We start from the raw sequence: 22726 nt of genomic DNA, 5'->3' as shown, positions 1-22726 counted from the left end.
TTATTGTTTGTGTGAAATTTTGTAAAATTACACTATAAAAAAAAAAAAAACAAAAAAAAAAATATACATATTTTCAAATAATGACAAATTATATTTCACTTCATGTACGTATATGTACCAAAAAAAAAATTAAACAAACACATAATTTATCTTTATATATTATAATATTATAAAAATAGTTATCGCTTGGAAATGTAGAAAAATACTTTTATTACGTTTTTAATAAAATATATTTATTTATTTATGAAAAAATCGTCAAATTAATTTTAATTATAATGCAACGATAAATATGTATTATTAATTTTAGAAGTCTATAGTAATAAATAATAATCAATATCGTTACTTAAAACATTCAAAACGGAAAATAAAAAATACCAAAACATTATTCCTAAGCTTAGCTATCAGACAATACAGATATTTTGAAAAAAATATACTTCTAGAATAATTACTAATTTTTAACTTTTTTATATTTCATAGGCTCAAAAAAGAATAAATTGTTTTTATCATTTGCATTTAATAGTTGACTTAAAATTATGTTCTTATTGTTTATTATTCAAAAGTCAACAATTTACATAATCTAACAATATATATATAGAAATTTTCGTCAGCATTTTAAAAAGCTTGTAAAAAGTCACTTTAATGGGTTATTTTCAAGTTAATGATTATATAATATCTTAATGCTTTATACCTTAATATACTTTTTGTGTGTTCGTTTTTCATATATGAATATAATAATAATACATGTTTAGTTTACTTATTCTATCGGATTTGAATTTTTTCTCTCAATCTATGTGTGTAAAATCATTTTAAAAAAAAACTTTTTAAACTATTGTAGGTTTTTTCCAAAAAAGCCCGATTTTCTAAATAAAATATGACTAAAAGCTTATTAAATGAGGATTTGTTTAACCAATCTGACAGTTTTGGCAAGAGACTTATTATTTAGAGATTGCTCGATAAGTTACTGTCAAAAATAATCTAAGACCAAAGATCAAATCAATTGAACCAATACAATTATAAACATTTATAATATGGAAAAATATATCCTCAAAATTCAATTATTTAAAATTTTAATTAACTGAACTTTAAATGTGCATTTTAATATTATTGTTGAAATTAAATATCGGGGACAAATTAATAATAAAACCAATAAATACAACTTATAAATGAATAAAATATATTATAAAAAAAATAAACATGGTTAAATGCATGAAATTTAAAATAATTTTTATTATCTTTTTAGAGAGTACAATATTTCAATTCTTGAATAGGACATTTTTGTGATGAACTCATCACTTGTAGTAAATTTTCAACATATTGATTATATATTCCAATAATATCTAAATAAAATTAGCTATTTTGCAATGACATCATATTATATAATTATTATAATAATTAGTATCGAATAGGTACGAATGAGGAAACAACTATTATAGTACATGAATTATCAGCAATTATAACTATGTTATGATTTATGTAACACTAATTGCTTACAAAACAAATTTTCGTTGTTCAAATCAAGTAATAGAATATACCTAAGCGTATTAAACTTATTCATAATAATATGCACTCTGATAACCTTGGAATTTAATAAACTCTTATCAAATTATCATTATAATTAATACAAAATCAGTGGCACTACTCTTGCTCCACTCGTATGCCTTAAGGCCGTTTGCGAACATTGTAAACCTCTTTTCCCGTATAAGTATGTATGTAAATGTAACAGAGTGCACCGGTCGAGTTTTATAAACCAAAGTAGCTATAGGCTCAAGAGAAATGGGTGAGCGGGTTGTGGAAGGTCTATGGTGGGTAGATGTGTGGTGTGGTGAGCGGGAAGGAAAAAGAGAACGAGGATCCTGTGCATCGGGTTATAAGGAGCAGCGGTGGCCATGTCCGTAAGCCGATTACCATAAATTTCAGGCAACCGTCAAGAAGGGGTAGAGGTTTGGGAAAATAGCGGCAGAGTGGAGAGTCGACATTGCGCATCGAATTTTAATGATCGACCCCAGTGATCGTGCACAAGCGAATTCAAACAAAACCGCCTTGTGATTAATGAAAGAATGTTGTATTTGTTGTTTTGCACTCTGTATCTCTGTGTATATATATATCTAAATATATCTAAAAGTCCACGCGCGTGCGCGTATGTGTGTGCATGTGTGTGTGTGTGTGTGTGTGTGTGTGTGTGTGTGTGTGTGTGTGTGTGTGTGTGTGTGTGTGTGTGTGTGTGTTCAGTGGCGCTTAAGTACTTAGACCAACTCTGCTAGAAGTATTAACGCCATGACCATAATATTACATGCGAGTTCCAGTGGACCAGACAATTACTTTGAGAAGATATAGCACCCCTTATCCCAAATCATTAGAATTCGACTAACAGAAACATTGGAAAAAAAATAAAACTTTATTTATAACGAATATTAATATTGCTATGAATATTATACACACAGACTTGGAAAATCTTTTGGTACAAAAATGAAAAGAGTACATTATTTCAATAATACAGACAAGATGATATCAGAGGCCCAATAAATACAATTATTATACTAATAATTTGTAGTTCTATGAAAATCATCATCCTACGTAGCCATATAATTCTAATATTCTTATTTAATCAGAAGTTACCTAATAAATAATGTGATTGGATGAAAAATGTTCTGAATTTATAAACTGTTGTAAATTATATATATATGATGATACCACAAATAAGCGTAGAAACGATGTAACAAATTAGCATATAAATTATAATATTATAAAATTAGTGTTTTTTTTTTTCATAATTGAATTGACTTTAAATTGTTTACATTATTTTTATATTTTCAGTTTAAACCTTTTTACTAAAACTGATTATTCGAGTTGCATTAAAATAATGTATTTTTTATCAAAAATATATTAAAACTGAGTTATTAAAATATATAAAAACTATTCAAAAAATAGTTAACTTTATTAGTTAAATAAACTTGTTTTGAAAACTAATTTTCTGTTGTTATTAATAACTTTTGTAAGCATTATAAAAGTTTTTATAGTTTAAAATTATTTTAATATACATGTAAGTATATATATTATATTATTGTGTAATATTAAACCTTACATTTTATTAACAATCGTTTATTAAATGGAATATAAATTAAGTGAAAAAATATTTGACATCATTCAATTATGTCATTTTATTTTATTTCAATGACATGTTATCAAATTTATAATTTAAAAATAACTAATAAATGTTGAAAATCAATAAAATCCCTTAGAAAGTTATAAATTATTTTAGTAGTGGTAGTAATTCGTGACATTGTTTCGTATTATTAAATTTAATTACATTCTAATTTTCCTAAATAATAAGGGGATAATAACCTTAGCAAAGTAACGGAAAATAATGTAATATAAAATAATCACTTTCCAATGAAACCGATGGTATTTTAATAAAATTATTTGCATTATTAGCTTTTACTTTAATGTTTTTGGGACAAAAAATAATTATTATCTTCCTCATTTGATTAAACAAAAATTAAAAACAGACAGTTTGCACATCATGTAAGTCACTTTTTGAGAAAGAAAATACAAATTATTAATGACATTAAATTTACATCCATAATCAATTATAACATCTAATAAAAATCATTCTGATAAAAACAATTTTGTCAACTTTCCGGACAAATCAATTTAAAAATAAGCTTTCAAATTATTATAGTTGTTTCTGCTTTTTTTTTTAGAATGAACCTATTTAACTTAAAAGTAAAGTAGAATTAAAGTTAATATCAAATAGAAATATCGTAGATTTTTAATTTATTTTATTCAGAATTAAAAATGATAAAGTGAATAATGAATATTTATAGCAAAAAAATAGTGAATATAATTTTATTTAAAAATCATTTGTGTATTCTATAAAGTAAAAAATACTATTAGTTTTTATAACTTATGTATATTTTACTTAATTATTATTAACCACCAATAAAATTATCATACAATATTAATAACTATATTGTAGTTTTAAACCGTAAAATTTCATAGCATTTTTTCCGTTAATGTTAGACTGCGCACTACGTCATAGGTACGTATATTGATAATTTTTTTCGTAGCTTACACTGACGTCAATCAATTTACAGGACAATCGTTGTTACGCGTAGACATAATTTTACCACAATCTAAAAATATAGTCCCGGTAAATTGTATGTGTGTGTGTGAATGTTTTTTTTATAAATAATATATAATGTAGCTTGATCAATACAACCAAATACAATTTTTCTCGGAATATTCCTGACCTTATTTCCAATTTAAACAGTCTTTACATTTTTATAGTATATATTACGCCTGCTCTGCAGAAAACTGTATTATAATGGCCATGATTACTTCTATCAAATACGTTATTTCCTGGAATATTTTTTCACGCTTTAAAGTACTTCATTTATTTCCGTGTACTTTCATTATACTATTTATACTGCAAGTAAGACGTAAAGGGTTATTTTTCACTATTTTATATATTTCTTCATAGTCACAAAATCGCGCAGAAGAATAAAGTGCGGTGTTCATTATCGTGCAGGGGCCACCTGCGCGTATAAACTGTAATCTATTTCTGGCATCGGTCCCGCCGTTGGAAACTCTCCACCTACCCATCGGCCACGTCTTGCACAAACACGCGCGCACAAATCTCTATTTACCCGTAGTAGCCTTAGCTAAAACAGTGTTTTATTATTATTATTATCATCATTATTATTATTATTTCAAATGAACTCGAGAAAACCTATAAAACAAGAAGTATATACGGAACATTTTTATGTGTTTTTTTTCATTACACCGCTCCGTCGTCCATCGACCTTTCTAGATAGGCAATATAATTTTTTTCCTACAAAATCAAGTTCCATTGACACATTACATATTTAAAAACCAATTTAACCAAATCCATTGTGAAATTACTGATTTAAAAATATAACAATGATTTTACATATACAATAATATTAATTATTCAATTGAATATGATTTTTTTAAAAGTATATAATATTATCTTATACAATCTATATATATTAGTAATAATAAATATTTTTAATAACTAAGGATAATAACTTTGATTCTAGAAAACAGTTTTAAAATAAAATATTGACGTAACTAAATCAGAAATTCTGATAATTTCACTATAAAAATGAATAGTCCTACTGGCTTATTACGACAAATAATACCTATTTTAATAACTATAATAGGTACTATATTATAGTAATCTAAATGTTATAGAAATATAAATGGTTTTCAAATAATTTGATTAAGAAACCATAAACCTATTAACAAATAGTTCTATGTAAGAAACATTATGTTTACGTTTAACATTTATGTTCATGAAAATTAAATGTAATTTTTATAGTTTTACAAAACTATTATCGAATAAATAATTCTACCTTACCGGCATTCATCACAGACTTCTATACTACACTATATAGAAATACACAAAATATAATATAATATAATATCTTTTGTATTAAATAGAAATCTGTGGCATTTATAATTGAAGAACTTTACATAAAATTTAATACTTTGATCACATCTAAAATATCTTTGACATTCTAATTCATCATTATCATATATTATATACACACACACATATATATAATATATATATATATAGTATTTATTGATAACATTTCTGAATACAATGAGAAATATTAAACAGGTAATACGCGTAAATATATCTATCACATACCTGTATAATATAGTATAATAGGTAAGTAGTGTTTATTTTAAACATCAAACACACTTCTATGTGACTGGAAATTATATAAGTGTATTGTATCCTATTCCAATATTTGGGTACGATTATGTAGATAAAATATACCTGTGTTGTTATAATTTTATAGTAATAATGACTGTTCTGAGTTATTGGCCCAAATCAAATTTTAAAATGTATACACCCAATAAACAACATTATAAATAAATAAATAAAAATATAAAATGCTCCTCATATTATGCTTTGTAAATATTTCAATACATTTTTATATTAAAATTAGTTCTAAAATAAATGCTTTAACTGTTCGCCGTTTAAAACTGTATACTATTGTTTGATGTTTAGTTGCATATTTATATTAATTAATTAACGTATATTGTTATGTATATATAAATATTTTTGTGAGACAAAATGTTTTAAAATCTTTAAATATTTTCATGTGTTTAATTTTTTTTTATATTACTTTTTATTGTGGACACCAACAAATTATTTTTAAACATATTGGAATATTAGGTTATAGAATCATATAATTTGTATGGTTTTTTTTTCCAATCATTATAATATGATTAGTAAGTAAAATTTTAACTAATACTCAAATAATTATTCTGAAATCATTTGCTTTTAGATAACTTTCATCTTTTGTGAATGAAATACGTTAAATAAGATTTTTACCCTTTTATGTCCCTGATCTTTTAATGTGTACATATTTTTCCATGTACTTCCGATGTTTACCGGATATATCTAAATCCTCGTACGTATACGAACACGATCGCACAATATAGGTATATACTGACGTTGTGAAGTATTCAGACCATAACGCGTCAGCCATTAACCGTCGTGAAATGTGTCCAGGATGAGGACATGAATCACACATTTATTTTCAAACCACACCATATCGGAGGGGAAAATGATAGAGAAAAAAAATGAAAACGAGAAATTAATATTTATATATATACGTATTATGTGTATATTTTATTATATATAGATCGTTAATGACGCGGCTCTTTCGTAATGAAATGGCTTGAAGCTTGTAAATCAAAATTAACCGAAAAAGATTTGTTTTACCCGCCCACATTGACCCCTCGCCATCCCTACTGGTGGTGGTGTTCTGAAAAGCGGTGCATGTTAAAAATAAAATCTTAGGTCTACAACAGCTCATTTAACCTGAACGCTAGGAATGCCATAGAAAGTTGCTCATGATTTATACGTAAATGTTAGTTGTTGTTTTGAGAATTACATTATGTGCCAAACACAACAGAAATCATGACGTTATGTGCACTCATCATTATGTATACATAATAATTAATTATAATGAAATTCGGAAAAATTCAATTCGTTTGAAAAATATTTCATTACGTTACCACATGAATCAAGAAATATAAAATATGAAATTCCATGTAGTTACAGTAATAACTATAGTTATAAAAGTGCATACTTTATGTATATAAAGATTTTATTTAAACAAAATTGTGATTTTTTTTATAATTTTCAATTAAATTTAAATTTAAATTTATGTGTATTAACTTAATAATTATGTACTATGTTTTAATACCACATACAAAATGATGTATCCATTAAGATTTTCTAAAGTCTGTAACATAAGTAAAATATCTATGATCTAACATTTAAATTGTATTCATGTTTTATGATGAATTAGGTGGTACAAACCTAATTAAAATATAGAAATTAAAACATGGCCTGTAAACAGAATCACTCTATTTGGTACCTCAATACAAATGCGATATTCAGTTAAAACAAAATAATTAGTCATTGCATTCAATAAAGGAATTTGAACGGAAATCATGCTTCTTGAAATTTTTTTAAAATAGTTCCATGATTGTTGATAGTTCTTTTTTTTCATATAAATTAAAGAAACTAAGAAAAATGACCTCTTCAATATACTATAATATATTATATGGTATTTTTTTTCTATAGGGCATAAAGGTGCTATTTGAAATAGTTGAAATACTTATAAAGGCGTTTAAAGAAAAATATGATAAAAATAAACATAAAAAAAAATACTAATACATTTTTACATTATATAGAATCTAAAATATTAACGGATTTATTGTCCTTAATAATTGATTATAAAATCTATGTTTATATTATTATATTAACATGTTGGATGAGTTTATTTAAATCACCTAAATATATAAACCTACAAATATATTTAATAAAACAATATTATTTAAGTAATTAAACATAATTAAACGTGTCACAGCATATTATTATTATTTCAACAATGTCCTTGACCGTAACCATAATCATAATATTATAAATATTCGTATATATAAACTGGATCGGCAAAGACTCAAAAATAGCCAACTTCTTACCGTTGCCAATAAAATATCCACCTTTTTAAATATTTAAATAAAAATTAGGAAAAAAATATATTGAGTTTCTATTCGTTGATAAGTAATTATGTAATAATACTATGGTGAGATCGAAGACATTGAACTTAAAAAAAAAAAAAACAAAGTAGGTATGTAGAATCTCTGATAAAAGTTTTAGGTATAAGCTTTTTTTACTTTGCTTTAATTAATCCACCATTCATAGCTTGTAATAATTAATTAGTTTAATATTTTATAATTTTATTTAATATTAATTCTATTCTATTTATTTTTAGCCATTTACTAATTGTAGTTTTTACTGTTAAAATTATACCGTTAAAATAACGCTTTAAAAACTTTGGTTACAACATAAAGTTCTTTCCGAAATTATTTAATGTGGTCAGAAACACACTAACATAGTTACTATTATATATACGTATAAGATGCCTGTTGAACCTCCAATGTTATTATCCTTGGTCCGTTACCACGAGTGGCGAGTGGCTATTATGGTCCAGTGTTCGTAAAATTCCTGAGTTTTAAGACCTTTAAATGTTTCTTATTATGATGTTATAGGTATGGTACGAAGAATAAATGGGGTGTGTTATCTTTCCCAAAGTAATTCAAAACAGTTAGGGTTAAAAAGTAGTTAATTAACCGATTAAACCGATTTAACCGAATTTAACAAGTATTGAATAGAACATCGCAATAACATTCTTATTTATCATAAGAATAATAATGCGAATACAATGTATTCAATGTATGCAATGTATGTCATCACGTTAGGATTAATTGAACATATTAAATGAATAAAACAATCCCAGTGTGTGCGTCAAGTGTTTTTATAATTCATACTTTTGAGCATAATTCTATAAATTCTATTCTTAGTAAGTTAAAACAATAATTGAAACAAAAACATATTTTGTCTTTTATAAAGCACTATTATATTATAATTCGTCAACGACCTTAAAAGTTATTACTTATTTTCGATTTGTATAGGACTATACATAAACGGTTTAATTATAACGACCATCATCAATAAATTATCCTATATGCGTTTACATATTTTATAATAATACATGAAATATTCAAAATCAATAAACTAATGGCCAAAAAAAAAAGTATCGTTATGTTACTTAACATATTTCTATTTTTATATCTTTTAAAATATATAATTGTAGTTAAATATATCATACTGCATAATTACATATTTAACACTATTTTAACAACGTCTAATGTATTTAATTAATTTCTTATGAAATTATAAAATTAATTAAATTTATTTCATAATTATTTTAGTTTAGGTTCGTACTCTTTATTCAAAATCCAAGAATTCAGAGTTCAAGAAAACTGTTAGGCACCATCTGTATGTTTAATATTATTTTAAATTAAAAACTGAAACATACTTTTTTAAATATGTACAAGTTTAAAGCATAATTGATTTATCGTATGTAGTTTGTGCATTCATACTAGTCCTCGTTTATTTTCTTGACATTTAGATTTTCTTTTTTTGTATAAATTGTTTTTAAATTATTTATTTATTATTAATGAACGCATTTGTATGGTAATAACGTGGAATATATCAATATAAATACATTTTTTAAACAATTATAATACGATCAATATAAAATAATCAAAAAAAGTTCAAAATTAGGTCAAATAATTAATATTTTATTATTTCTCTTATTTTTTGAAATTATATAGTAAGATAAAATATATTTATGTACATAATATATTATTAATTTAAATGTATAAAATAAATATACATAACACTACTAATTGTGTATGATGTACAAGATTATGATTCTAAATAAAGTATGCCGACCGCAGGAAAATAAAATCATTGGATAAAATTCACATGTCGTGTACCCAAAATGATTACAAAGCAGACATTTAAATTACACAAACAAATACTAAAAAATCGTGTCTAGCTATATGAAAGCCGATTTGGATACTTCTATTTATTAAATATGTTAACATTTTAAGGATTTAACTTTTTTTTTCATCCAGTTTGTGTTTACATATTTATTTATTTGTTAATTGTACATAACCATGCGTCGATATTCTTAAAAAACGGTTTTTTTCTTTTACGGTCTACAAAAATGCATTTTATGGGTTTTAAAATGACCAACAGTCGTCTCTGACTTGACGAACTTTAACAGTCTCCGGTACACGCGGGTGTGTCTTGGTTTGGCCCAATTCCAGCTGGCACATGTCCAAGATAGAAAAAAAAAATAGAAAGGGAAAAAAATCGCGATTTTTTTTATGAACGCGAAATTATCGTCACTCTAACATTATTGCATTCCACAAGAGATTCATCCGACCTCTGATCTTATCAATCACAGAGGCCAAATGAACTCGACACGCGTTGGCAACCCCCTGGAAAACGATCAAACATTGACAACGAATTTTGGCTAGAAATCAATATTAGATTCTATGGTATTCTAAAATGTACATCATAGAAAGCAGTAATGCAAAAATCTATTTTTTATTTCATAATTTTGTACATGAAATAATGGTATATCTTGAATCAAACCTTTGCGTAAGGTAGCGGTTCAAGCCCCTTCATTACCTTTTTATATATCCAGATCATTAAAAGATATTGGTTTAACGAATCGAATTAAAAGAAAATTTACTTCTGCAAAACTCCCGAAGTATGATAAACAAATATGGATGAAAAACAATTAATAAACGCTTTTCATATTATACTTAAAAATTAATATAAATATAATACTTTTTTGTTTACTTAATATTTTTTTTTTAAATATATAACACGCTTCCGGGAAGAAATTTTGCCTAAAATATACAAGTTGGTATAGAAAATTTAAAATTAAATACGAGTCCAAAAAAAGTTAAAATATGACTTTACAAAAGTCCTAGTTTTATTTTAAAACATTAAATATGAAACCAGATATCAGGAATAAAATATATATTTTTAACTATTTTTCTTCTTCTTTTTTTCCCGTATTTTTGAGCAGGCATATAAAATATATGCGTAAACCACCGATTGCCGATTACCAAAACTATTCATTTAAACTGCAAAGCAGTAACCACAATTACAAATATAATGCATCATTAAACAACGAATACTATTAAAAATTACATTACAATACTAAATCTCAAATAATTATTTTAGTAAAACTAAGTCATTTCAAAATTAATTGAATATTTGTATATTACATTAAAATATTAATAATATTAATAGTAAATAATTTGAAAAATCGTAACTGAATTGTTATTTACTATACAATTTAATTAAAGCAATATTCTGAATTAATGTTCAGATTATTACTTTTTAACTAAAAAACATAATATACGTATTATGCAACTTTCGTATTTTTAATTTTAATTTTATGTCATTATTATCGCCATTAGTCTTGTATGGAAATGAGATGAAAACATTCACCAGCCAACTGTTGCAACAAAATTCGCTTTTTGCATTTTAAATTAACAGGTTACCTTAGGGGGTTGTGTAAGAATATAATATATGTATCATCATCAATACGACACTCGACTTTCTATCAAGTTGAGAGTTTCAAACTTTCGTCGAGTAAAAAAACGCACCTCTGTTATTTTCTATCCTTCAATATATACGGTTAAAACTTTTTTGTGAGCTACCGCTAGTTACGTCAGGAGAACAAAGATCCAATTTCGGAATTCATTGTGCGATCGGTAGCTAAAATGGCGGTGTGGTTGGAGGGAATTGGTATAGCAATAAATCTAATTGTTTTTTCTCTCCGACCTGCCGACTTAAAATCCCCGGATACGTCACGTTCGGAAACGTCTGTGGGAAAGGGTGTGGTTTTATAGGTAAGCGACGGAGGGAAAATAAAAATGTCCCTTTTATACTTGTTGCAGTCGGTGAGCATAAGGCAGGGAACTGTAAGGGAAAAATAATTGTATTTCTTCGACCTGAGCCCACAAAACCCCTGTCACCGTAGTTCGCGTCCTTGGGGACGGTTTATCGTGTTTGGCTTCCAATATACCAATGTCGGACCCAGCTAAGAGAAGATGAAAAAAAATTGGAATTATTTGCTCTTTGAAGTCAAGATAAGGTAGAGAATGAAATAAGAAGAATCATAAAAAAGTGACCAGACCTGAAAAATTTATCGATGGAAAATATTTTATAATATGATAGCTTATTGATGGAATTCGATTAGATTTTAATTGGTTTTCTTAAACCATTCTCAATAAAATAATCGCACGAATAACTTTGCATTTATTTTTATTTTTTTAATCAAATAGGTTTTTATAAATATTTAAATATTATTTAAAATTAATAAATCGATGATGATTAGTTTTAATAAAAAACACAAAAATGAAAATAATGATGAATATAAAAAAAAAAATTAAATAAATAAGAAAATACATACTTTGGCATAATTGTATTATTATTTTTTATACATTTTACTTTAACTTAACTATTTTTATTTTTACAATAACAATAAATAATATTTTATTATAAATTAACTCGAAAACAAAATATTATTGTACTTAACATATTTTGAATAATATTAAAAACACATAATGATTATACATTTTTCACGTTATAAGAAAATAATTCGAATTCAACAATTTATTATGGTCTATGTCATGCGATGTAGTGTTGTATCTAACTACAAAAAATAAATTGTTTTATACGTGAAAATTCGCAAATAACCCATTGAAAATCGTAAAAACTAACCAATAATTCATCGTTTGAAAGCTAGCCATTGCGTTAGGGTACACTATGATATATGACACTTCATTTTTATAATGCATTGCCTTCTTTTGTCCAGTTCCTACCCAAATGAAAAACCACTTTAAGTAAACGACAAAATTTCTTTAAAACGATAATTTTTTGTCCTTACTACAAACTTTTTCTATCGCAATCAAATATTCGAGTTAAAACAAGTATACTTATAGATATCATATTTATATCAAAAATGTTATTAAAAGTTTAATATTCTACAACATCCTCACGTCTAAAATGTATTATAACTTATAATATATTTTTGCTAAACATCAGCTAATAAATAAACAAAACTATGGCATATTATTTTGTTGCACTATGAATATGTAAATGGATATTAACTAAAAATAAAAAACATTAGTGATGGATGGATTAATATAATGTTATTTTTATAATTTTCATATACAATTTATATTTTATACATTTGTAAATAGAAGTAAAGGTTTTGCTTATAACATAAATATAACGTGTATAAATGTGTTATACGATTAAAGGGTGTTTCATCGAATAACGGTGTTGTATTTGTCGCTTTTATTCGAGTAAATTACTTTGCAGTAAAATTCTTTGAAAATTGTTTGCTTAGCGTGCCCTTTGTGTAAGAGACTTAATACTGGTGACTTGGCGTGCAATAAACTAATCCGATGTTCATAATGAATTATAACGGAGGCCGAACCCGTTAAAAGTGGTGGCCAACTTTAGCATGTACACAAGGAATTTTTTCCACCACCCCTGACAAGTTTACATAAACTTTAAACCCTCATTAACAATTTTACAATGATATTGCGTACCTACTTACTTTGAGACTGAATTAATAACACAGTTGGATTCATAAAACGATTACTGTGTAGGTGTATATTGTGATATCAGACCACTATAAAATATATTTATATTATGCATTATCTTGAAATACTACATTGCGATAAAATAAAAAGCCGCCCAGAAGGCAATGCAGCAATTACGTGAGTATTAATTGAACACGCGCCACATGCATTTTGCCATTTAGGTGTCCGAAATCACGAATAGTTAACATTTTTTATCCGATTTTTCATTCCTACGGGTCGTGTACAACAACAATACTATATAGGTGCCCTTCTTTTCTTATAATATCCTTATAGCTTGTTAACACGCTAACTTTTTATACTTTTAATTCAAGTACCTACCTACTGTTTTAGTTTTTCTTTATTTTTAAAACCATATTAAAATATTATATACACTGGAGTATACCATCATCTAACAAGGTTATTCACTTGTAATAAATATTAAGTGTTTTTAGATTACTTTCGCATGAAAAATTAGAAATTTTATTTAAAAATAATAATAACAATAGCAATTGCATTTTAAAAAAACAATTTTAATGAAAACTGCAATATTTCTATTAAATAAAAATATATTTTTGATAATAATAATAAAATGCTAGAAATGTAAAAATATATTTTGAATTGTTGAAAATGTATATATTCCTAAATCATAATATGAACATATTAGTGCATAATTGTCAAGAAAACGTTTAACGAGAAATGCATAAAAGATATTACGATTCGTTTGTATACTAGAAGTGTCATTATTATCGTCACATTGCCGTCAGATACACAATTATTTGCAGGTGTCGATGATACATTTTCGTGTACAGAACTGAATTGTTAATTTGCTTATACGTCAGCCCTAAACGATTATGTCAATTTTATGTATATATAACGATCTACACTATTAAACGTTTAAACATAATATAAATACATATATAGAGAGAGTTATTTTACGAGCATTCGATATATTTTAATACTGCGGAAGTGTTTGGAAATAAATAATTATGTCTACAATTAAACCAGTACAATAATTGGCATCACGGAAGTTGTAGCATCGTCGTAATAGTTAGCCGTATCGTTTACAAAACAGTTAATTAATTGGAGGGAAATGTTAATGGATTTTCTCAGTGTGCCCGGTCGTCTATATTCGTTTCGTGCACAGCATGGGAAATTCGACCCGAGTCTTATATTATATGTACAGTACAATGTGTGTGTATGTGTGCCAGTTGTTTTGTCTGTAATAAGTATAATTATATATGTAGTACCGTGTTGTATTAATCTTCCGTTTTCCAAAAAAAATACACATTTTGAACGTGAATAACTTATCCAAACGAATATATTATTGATATCGTTTTAAGAATATGTGCAAGAACGCGCGTGTCACTCCCGTCGCGGTCGTGACCCGTTGCGGCGAAGACCAATATACACCACCGAAGTGGAGGAAAAAAACGTCGTGAATTTCTGGTTTGAGCGTTATCATTCTGCGTGTGTAAAAAACATAACAATATTATGTACGATAACAAATGTTTTGTTTTTCGCCCACGGGTCGGTGAAATAGGGGGATGATTTTTGATGTGTAACGAGAAATGCATAGCACCGTATCGGCACTGATGTATTTATGCATATGCGTGAGAGCGTATATAGGTAGATAAATTATTCCGTATTATTATTTTTGCAGTTCGTGTGTGCTTTTGTTTCGAGTCTCGGGACGTGGCGCTATACATATAATATACGAATAGGATCGGTGCCGGCCAGATGAGGGTGTGGTGTTGTGTGTATACGCCGAATGGCAATCAATATGCGGAAGAGGGTCGGCGTATCGGTTTGTGGGTATAGGCCTAGTTTCCAGTTTCCTTTTGTGCGCCCCCTTCACTCCCCCTCCTCCCCCCAAACGACCACGGAGGAGTTATCTTCGGAACGAGATTCCCATTCAATTTCGTTTCCATTACGCTGGGCAGCGGACACTATGCGGTCCACACCGCATCCACACTTGAGCCGCCCGAACAGCTATCGGCCATCTGATTAATTATTTTCACCGTTCCACACCTATAGCTATTTCTAAAGCCGCCAAAACCATTATGTCTGTCGATGCGTTTTCCACAGTTTCGGCCATGTACGCAACAAGGAGCGAAGTGCTAGACGACATGAGAGAAACGTGACGACCGACCAAACACTTCTCACCGGTCACGACGAACTGCTGCTCAACCGGACTCGTTGGGTACGCAGATATTGCAGAACTTAGCCGTATGCCGTGAAGAATTTTGCGTGGACGTATGAATACCATCTCGGAGAAGGTTTTGTGTTTGAATATTAGAACTATTTATTACTCGCTGTAGGTACATGAAGCCACGCCATTTTTTCTCTTGTTTTTTTTTTTATTTTTTACATTCATAAATTGTATACGATATGACGTACCTATTATATATATATATATAAATATAACATTAATAAAACTTCTAAATATGGGTAATCAATCACATTGTCTCGTTAAGTTTTCTTTTTAGACTGCACACTTGGTTATAACTAATAAGTATATAGAAGCATACGTGATAGCAGCGCACACATTAAATATTAAAAATATTAAATTGTTTAATCAAATAAAAAAAATAATGGCACGCAATTAATTTTATGTGGCGGAAACAAACGTTCGCATTTGATGTATCACGCGCATTTTTCGGACAACGTATTTTTGTTATTTAAAAATAAACGGTTTAATCATATTTATAATGATTTTATTTCTAAAAAATATACATCATCCATGTTCATTATAAATATTTTTACAAGAACATAAATGCAGTTTTATATATCTCATAAAAATAAATTTAGATTCAAGTAGGTAGTCGGCGCAGTGTTAAAAATGATCATTTTTACAAATTAGAGAAACTATAATTAATCATTCCCATAATTATATTAATAAAAACCCGATTAATTAATTTTATATAAATATATTTTATAAATGAAAGAAATTGCTTAATCTCAATTTTATTTTATTTTTTATGATTAACTGTATGTGTTAATGTATCCAGTTAATCATAATAATACTGCTATTTACTTTTTTTTTTAATTATCTACATCAGTAATTGCTCATATATTTCTACTAGATCATTTCGAATTGAGGCATACCTAAACAGTATTAAACACGTGTACCAACTGTATACGTATTTCAAGTATAAAAATCAAATAAACATTTTTCAAAGCAGCAATACCAAACATGATTAAATAAATAAACATCTGTTCGCGTATATCACCGTTTAGGCATATTATTATACTATAATATTATGCAATGTACACATTTTATCGTTAGTGCCAATAACCTTTCAGTTCCGGGATATTTTAAATTGTTTAATCGTCTTTTTCGTTTTCCTAATTTGTGTTTGGATTAATTGGCTTCACTATTTTTTTTATCATTATCATACGAAATATTTTTGAAATCATTACCGTTTAACAGTTTTAAGCACTATTGTTTGTTGCATTATTTTGTGTAGTCGTGTACAAATTTACGATAGATCCCATGGTAAAATACAATTAAAACTTGTTCAGAAACCGTTTAACGAGAATAATTATAGTAATATGAAGCAGGTAACCTGCCTCGTATAGTATAGCGTTAAACAGTGAACTTTGTGTTCAATCGAACTACGCGTATTTTCGGATTGTTAAAATTTAGTTTAGATAAACATTTAATAAGCACGTTCAGCATGCTGGACTCTACGTTATTTTTTTTTTATGTATTATATTATGCATTATATAAATTTTGACTAGATATATTTAAAAGTAGAATGTTTGTTATGATCTTCAGATTTAATAACTGAACACGAATTAAAAACAATTTCGTTTTCAAACTATGCGACCGGATATTTTTTTTTCTCTCCGTCGTCTTTATGAGTTTATACCACGTGCTGTGCGGGGGCGCCTACCAACTGAAATAGCCGCGACATCACAAACGGACGTCACGGTCTGTGTAATCATATCTATCAGTTTATTTCTGTCATCGCCGTCACTACACGTCGAGAGGCCTTCAAATAAAGTCCACATCGTTTTGTTTCCCGTGTGTGTCCCTCAAAGGTGCTTGTACTTGTCTGCATTTGTGCGTTTACGACGGTATGCTATTATAATATATAATTATGACGTTAACGATATTGTTAAATGGCGTATAATATGCGTACGTAAAGTATACGATTGTTGTAGATTTCAAACGTACACACCACAAACACATGTACGCCATCATAATATCACACCGCGTATACGTTATAAAATATTAATATATCATATGTGACTCCTCCGAAATACATTCAAAATTTCAAATGTTTTTAAATAATTGCTTTTTACGAATAATTATTATATTGTGATTGTTCGATTGAATTATTTTCGGAACAAAAAAAAAAATGTTGAGTAACATAATCAATTTATAATTGACTAGGAATGATGTTTAACTGATATAATAATATGTTATATGTAATTATGAAACGTATGTATGGTATTTTTGAATAAGCGCTAATTGCATACCTACTGTAAAACGTGTCATACGACGATACTTGCGTGAAATAATTAAATTAAAATCCGTAATAATTTTATATCAGATTGTATTTTATGATAAATAGTTTTATAATATTTTTTTTTTTATTGTTATTTTTTGTTTCAGAAAATTCTGATATTGTATTAATAATTTCTTAGTATAGGGTGTTTAATAAATAATCAGTCAACCATAACATTTTTGACGATTTATATTTATAATCACTACAATATATATAGGTATAAGCTATACATAGTTTATATGTATTATATTAAAATATACCTATTTAGTGTTATTTTATAATGCACTCTTCAATGCATTTGTAAAGGTACGAACTGTGTATCTTAAATATTAAAAATGAGAAAAATGAGAAAAAAAGTATTTATTGTCTTTAAATAATTTCTTTCATTAGAATCATAAATATCCAAGAAAATATTACAATAAAACGTTGAATTAAATTAAAGTATTTTTGTTAATAATTATAACGATAGGCTGAAAAACACAAATAAACAAATGCAGTTATTTAAGCATAATTTAATACAATAAAAATTGAAAGAAATACTTAATGAATTAAGTATAAAACATTATAAATATACTTGAATCATTGATTATCGCGGCAAGAAATGAGTACCAACTTAAACAATTTATTTTACGATTTACCAATTAAAATTAGACACAATGTGTATTAATAGTATACCTAGTACTACCCTTGTTTAAAAGTAAACTTAAATCAAAAAACAAAATACTATAGTTGTGCATATTTTTAAATGTTATTTCAATAATGTTTACAAACTCTTGAGCTGACGGAAACAAAACTAAAAATGTTTAGAAAAATTAAAATTAAATTCGTGTTTTAAACTTATGAAAATGCATAAATTTATTTTAATTTTTAGTTTAAGTATATATTATTTTACTGAACTTTATAGCCAAAAATGTTTTTGCTGAAACACTATAGGATTATAAGGCTGTAATCTCTTACGTTCGCAGACATGAAATAAGAATTCCTTTCAAGAACACGCCTGGTGCATTAAAATAATGATATTAATAATAGTAAAAAACAGAGAAGAAACATAGAGAAAGCAGTTAAATCTTTCTTAGTTGTATATGTCTCGGAAAGCAACGGGTCATGTATACATCCTACTGTCTTAGTTATACATAACTTAAATAATAATAATATCAATAAAAAAAAACATCGAATTATGCTAATTTTTTTTCTTGATTCTATAAGTTTTGTTTTATTTGAAATAAATTCATCCTTATTAACGGAGGCGTGTCGTAAACTAAACGATCAATCTGTTTTTTTTTCTTTAACTTAATGGGTCTTTATGAAATGGAACATTTCTATACCCGCGTAACTTATACAATCGTATTGTTAAATTTATTGAGGTAGGTTGTAATACTATATTATTATTATATATATAATTAAACGTGTGTGGTTTTCATAAATGTATTACTTGTCGCTTAATGCCTACTTTAACCAAAAAGGTATAACATATCCTACAATTTTGCTATTGTGAGGTGTACAATTATTTTTGTAAATATTTATTATTAAATAACTGCTTTTTTTTATACTAAAAAATACTTATATACGTAATAACACTAATAACCCATATAAATAAATATATATATATATATATATATGTAAATACTTAAACTTTTTTTTTTTATAAAAAGCAATTTTTATTTTTTTTTTAAATCGAAAATTGTATTTACATTACATTTGTTCTGTTGATTGCATAATAAATATTGAATATTAAAATTTATCACCCACCTTGATGGAATTTTTTTTTTAATTTTTATCATTTATTATTATGTATGTAACTTTATTTTTTCTTAAATATGTATACGTGCAATAATACATACCAACGATATTTTTCAAATTATACACAACATTAAAGGTATCTAATATAGATAACATAATGAACTACATAATATACATATATATTTATTACGCACAAGCAGCCGCAGCGACTACACCGGACGCCTCACAATTCGTTCGTATAGAAACTGACCTGAGTTATGGTGGCGTTTATGGCACTGAGGCCGTTTCCATCCAGTGCGAAACCGGTTTCAGGTCCGCGACCAACAGACGGGGTCCCAACCGCGTCCTCATAGGTGTGCACACAAGGCGATCACGAAATCGTTCGTATTAACGGTATTTAAAACCAACTTTTCGGTACCGATCGCGTCGTTCGAACGATAATAAACTATCCGAAAGAGAAAAAAAAACCAACAAACACACTTTCAAGAGTTCAATAATTTTGTTTTCCCGCGAAACCACAACGGCGACGTACTGTTGTCGGATCGACTATCCGATAATAAACGACGTTATCAAATTTGGACTGCGTGGTCGTCGTGTAGCTTATGGTATATGGTAGTCGAAGTGGTGATAGTGATAGAGTAGTAACAGTATCAGTAGTAGTAATAGTGGTGATGCTGGTGGTAGTAGTAGTCGTATAAACTATAATAATATATGGTAATATCAACGATAGTAAAAAAAAACGAAAAACGAAAAACGAAATAAAAACAAGTAACAAGTAACAAAAATATGAACTCCGAGCGAGAGACGGTGAAAACTGGAGACGGACGTGTATAATTATTCTAGTGAGACGCAACCGTCACGCGGGAAATCTCGCGAACGGGGGGCTGGGGGGGACGGCGCTCGCGCGACGGCGTTTAGACGCGTGCTCGGCGAATGGCAGGGATGAATGGTCCGCGGCAGACTGCCGACAACGCTCGGGTTGTCGCGGCGCGCGCGTTCGCCGGTGGCCACCACGCACGGGGACGCGCGCGCGGTCTAGCGGTGCGACCGAGTGGCCACGCGCGTGCCACCCCCGCCGCCCCCCGCGGAGACAATGACCCAGTTTTGGCGGCGGTGGTGTCTTCCGGGAAAGACGTGTGGGGTGCGAAGGGTAAGCGCGCGAGGAGGGCGGCGGCGGCGGGCGGACCCGAGAAGGAGAGACGTGAAAAAAACAAATACGCACATGTGCGTACACACACACGCTAATATAATAATAGTATAATTTTATAAGTATATACGCGCGGTGTTGACGACGACGACGACGGCTGGATCGGAGTGACGCGCTCGTGCTGTACGACGATATACGCCATATCTTTACGACAAACATTTTACCTAAATCCCGTTATATATACAGTGTTCATCAAGATTACGCCGAAATCCGTTATTAACTAAAGCCATTATAATATAATATATTTCCTGTTTTTATTACAACGTTTCATTGCGTCGTCGACAGTATTAAGTGCCGAAAAAAAAAAAACGACGATAACGTGAAATTTACATAATATCTACCGAACCGGCCGGAGACGACGAATCTTTGTCCTTTTACTCTCCAGTAAAGAAGGAATTGTGCCTAACATATCGCAGCTATGGCCCACCGCGGTTAGGTTACCGAATACTCGCTCCCGAATCGATAAAAAAAACTGACTGCGGTCAACAGTTTCGTGTCGGAAACCGAAATTCGTTCCAAAGACCATTGTATCATGCCTCATTCTGCACGGCTGGTCAATGTAAATACGCGAATCCGTCGATGGAAATCGTGACGTTCCAAAACATCGCTATGAAATGCCCGACGACAATAGCGTACTCCAAAACCACAAGTGCAGCCTTTGTGTGCGTATTGTACATGTTTATCGTACACGATTCAATGTAATATAATAACTGTAATATTACGATTGTAGTGCAATACTTGGTACTGTATGACGTAGAAAATAGGTGTTCGATTGCAGCTGGTCTTCATCTGTTGATGCATATTTTTAGCGATTGCATTGCAGTAATAGCGATTTCAAAATGTAGTGAAAACTACTTATTAGTGTACATATACGAGTTGAGTCGTGATAAGGAAGAGGGAGATATCGAAATATCGATTATTACGATTAGTTTGTACTTAAGAGTTGTGAATTCAAAAAAAAACCTAACGACAAGAGACAACGGGTCTGTACAGTGTCGACCTCGGAATTCACTCGACTACAATCAATTCCGTTAATGACGAAATAGGTATATACCTATACCGCCGTCGTCGTCATGTTTCGACCTATACAATGCTTTCACGTGTACCAAGACCTTGGACGACTTGAACTTTGATGCTTACAACACGCTGGCCATGTTTCATCGATAATCACGAAGACTGTTGCTCGAGCGCTACGCACGGATATATTTTAATAGCTTGGACGGAAAAACCCGCTTCACAATAATATTATTATAACTGGAAGAATGTGATTCGTTTCAGGGTATTTGATTGTTTGCAGGGGACTTAAATGTGTTCTGATAGAAATTGTATTTCTTTAGAAACCTTTCTGTCCTAATCAAACATGATTACATTTTACAATAAATGGAAAATCCGGTACAACAGTCAACTCGTATTATTTGTGTAGGATATTTACGATGCAATACATATATATCATAATGACATTATGTAGGTATACTGTCGTAAGTTTTTATTGTTCGAATAATATTATGAAAAGTAACTAAACTAAATTAAACACAATTTTTTTTTGTTTACTTAGATACATTTTTTTAAAGTATTTATCCACATCGATTTTATATTATAAATAATATATTATTAATATAAAATAATAATTGTGTAACATTAACAACTAATTATAATAGATGATAAAAAGTATAATTTACGTTAAATT

General features: G+C 28.6%; 1 protein-coding gene across 4 annotated transcripts in view; it reads right to left on the bottom strand.

Moving 5' to 3' along the window:
* Window positions 1-20803, bottom strand: part of LOC132919240 (serine-rich adhesin for platelets) — a 244618-nt gene extending 223815 nt beyond the window's left edge. For all 4 annotated transcript variants that reach the window (XM_060980639.1, XM_060980643.1, XM_060980640.1 and 1 more), the window contains exon 1: window positions 20083-20803. The gene's annotated coding sequence lies outside the window, so the exon portion shown is untranslated. The remainder of the gene's footprint in view (window positions 1-20082) is intronic.
* Window positions 20804-22726: the final 1923 nt, after the last annotated feature.

This window comes from Rhopalosiphum padi, chromosome 2 (genome assembly GCF_020882245.1).
Source record: "Rhopalosiphum padi isolate XX-2018 chromosome 2, ASM2088224v1, whole genome shotgun sequence".
NCBI lineage: Eukaryota > Metazoa > Arthropoda > Insecta > Hemiptera > Aphididae > Rhopalosiphum > Rhopalosiphum padi.
Note: the sequence above shows the minus strand (reverse complement) of the source record. Positions and strands in the feature narration are given on the sequence as shown.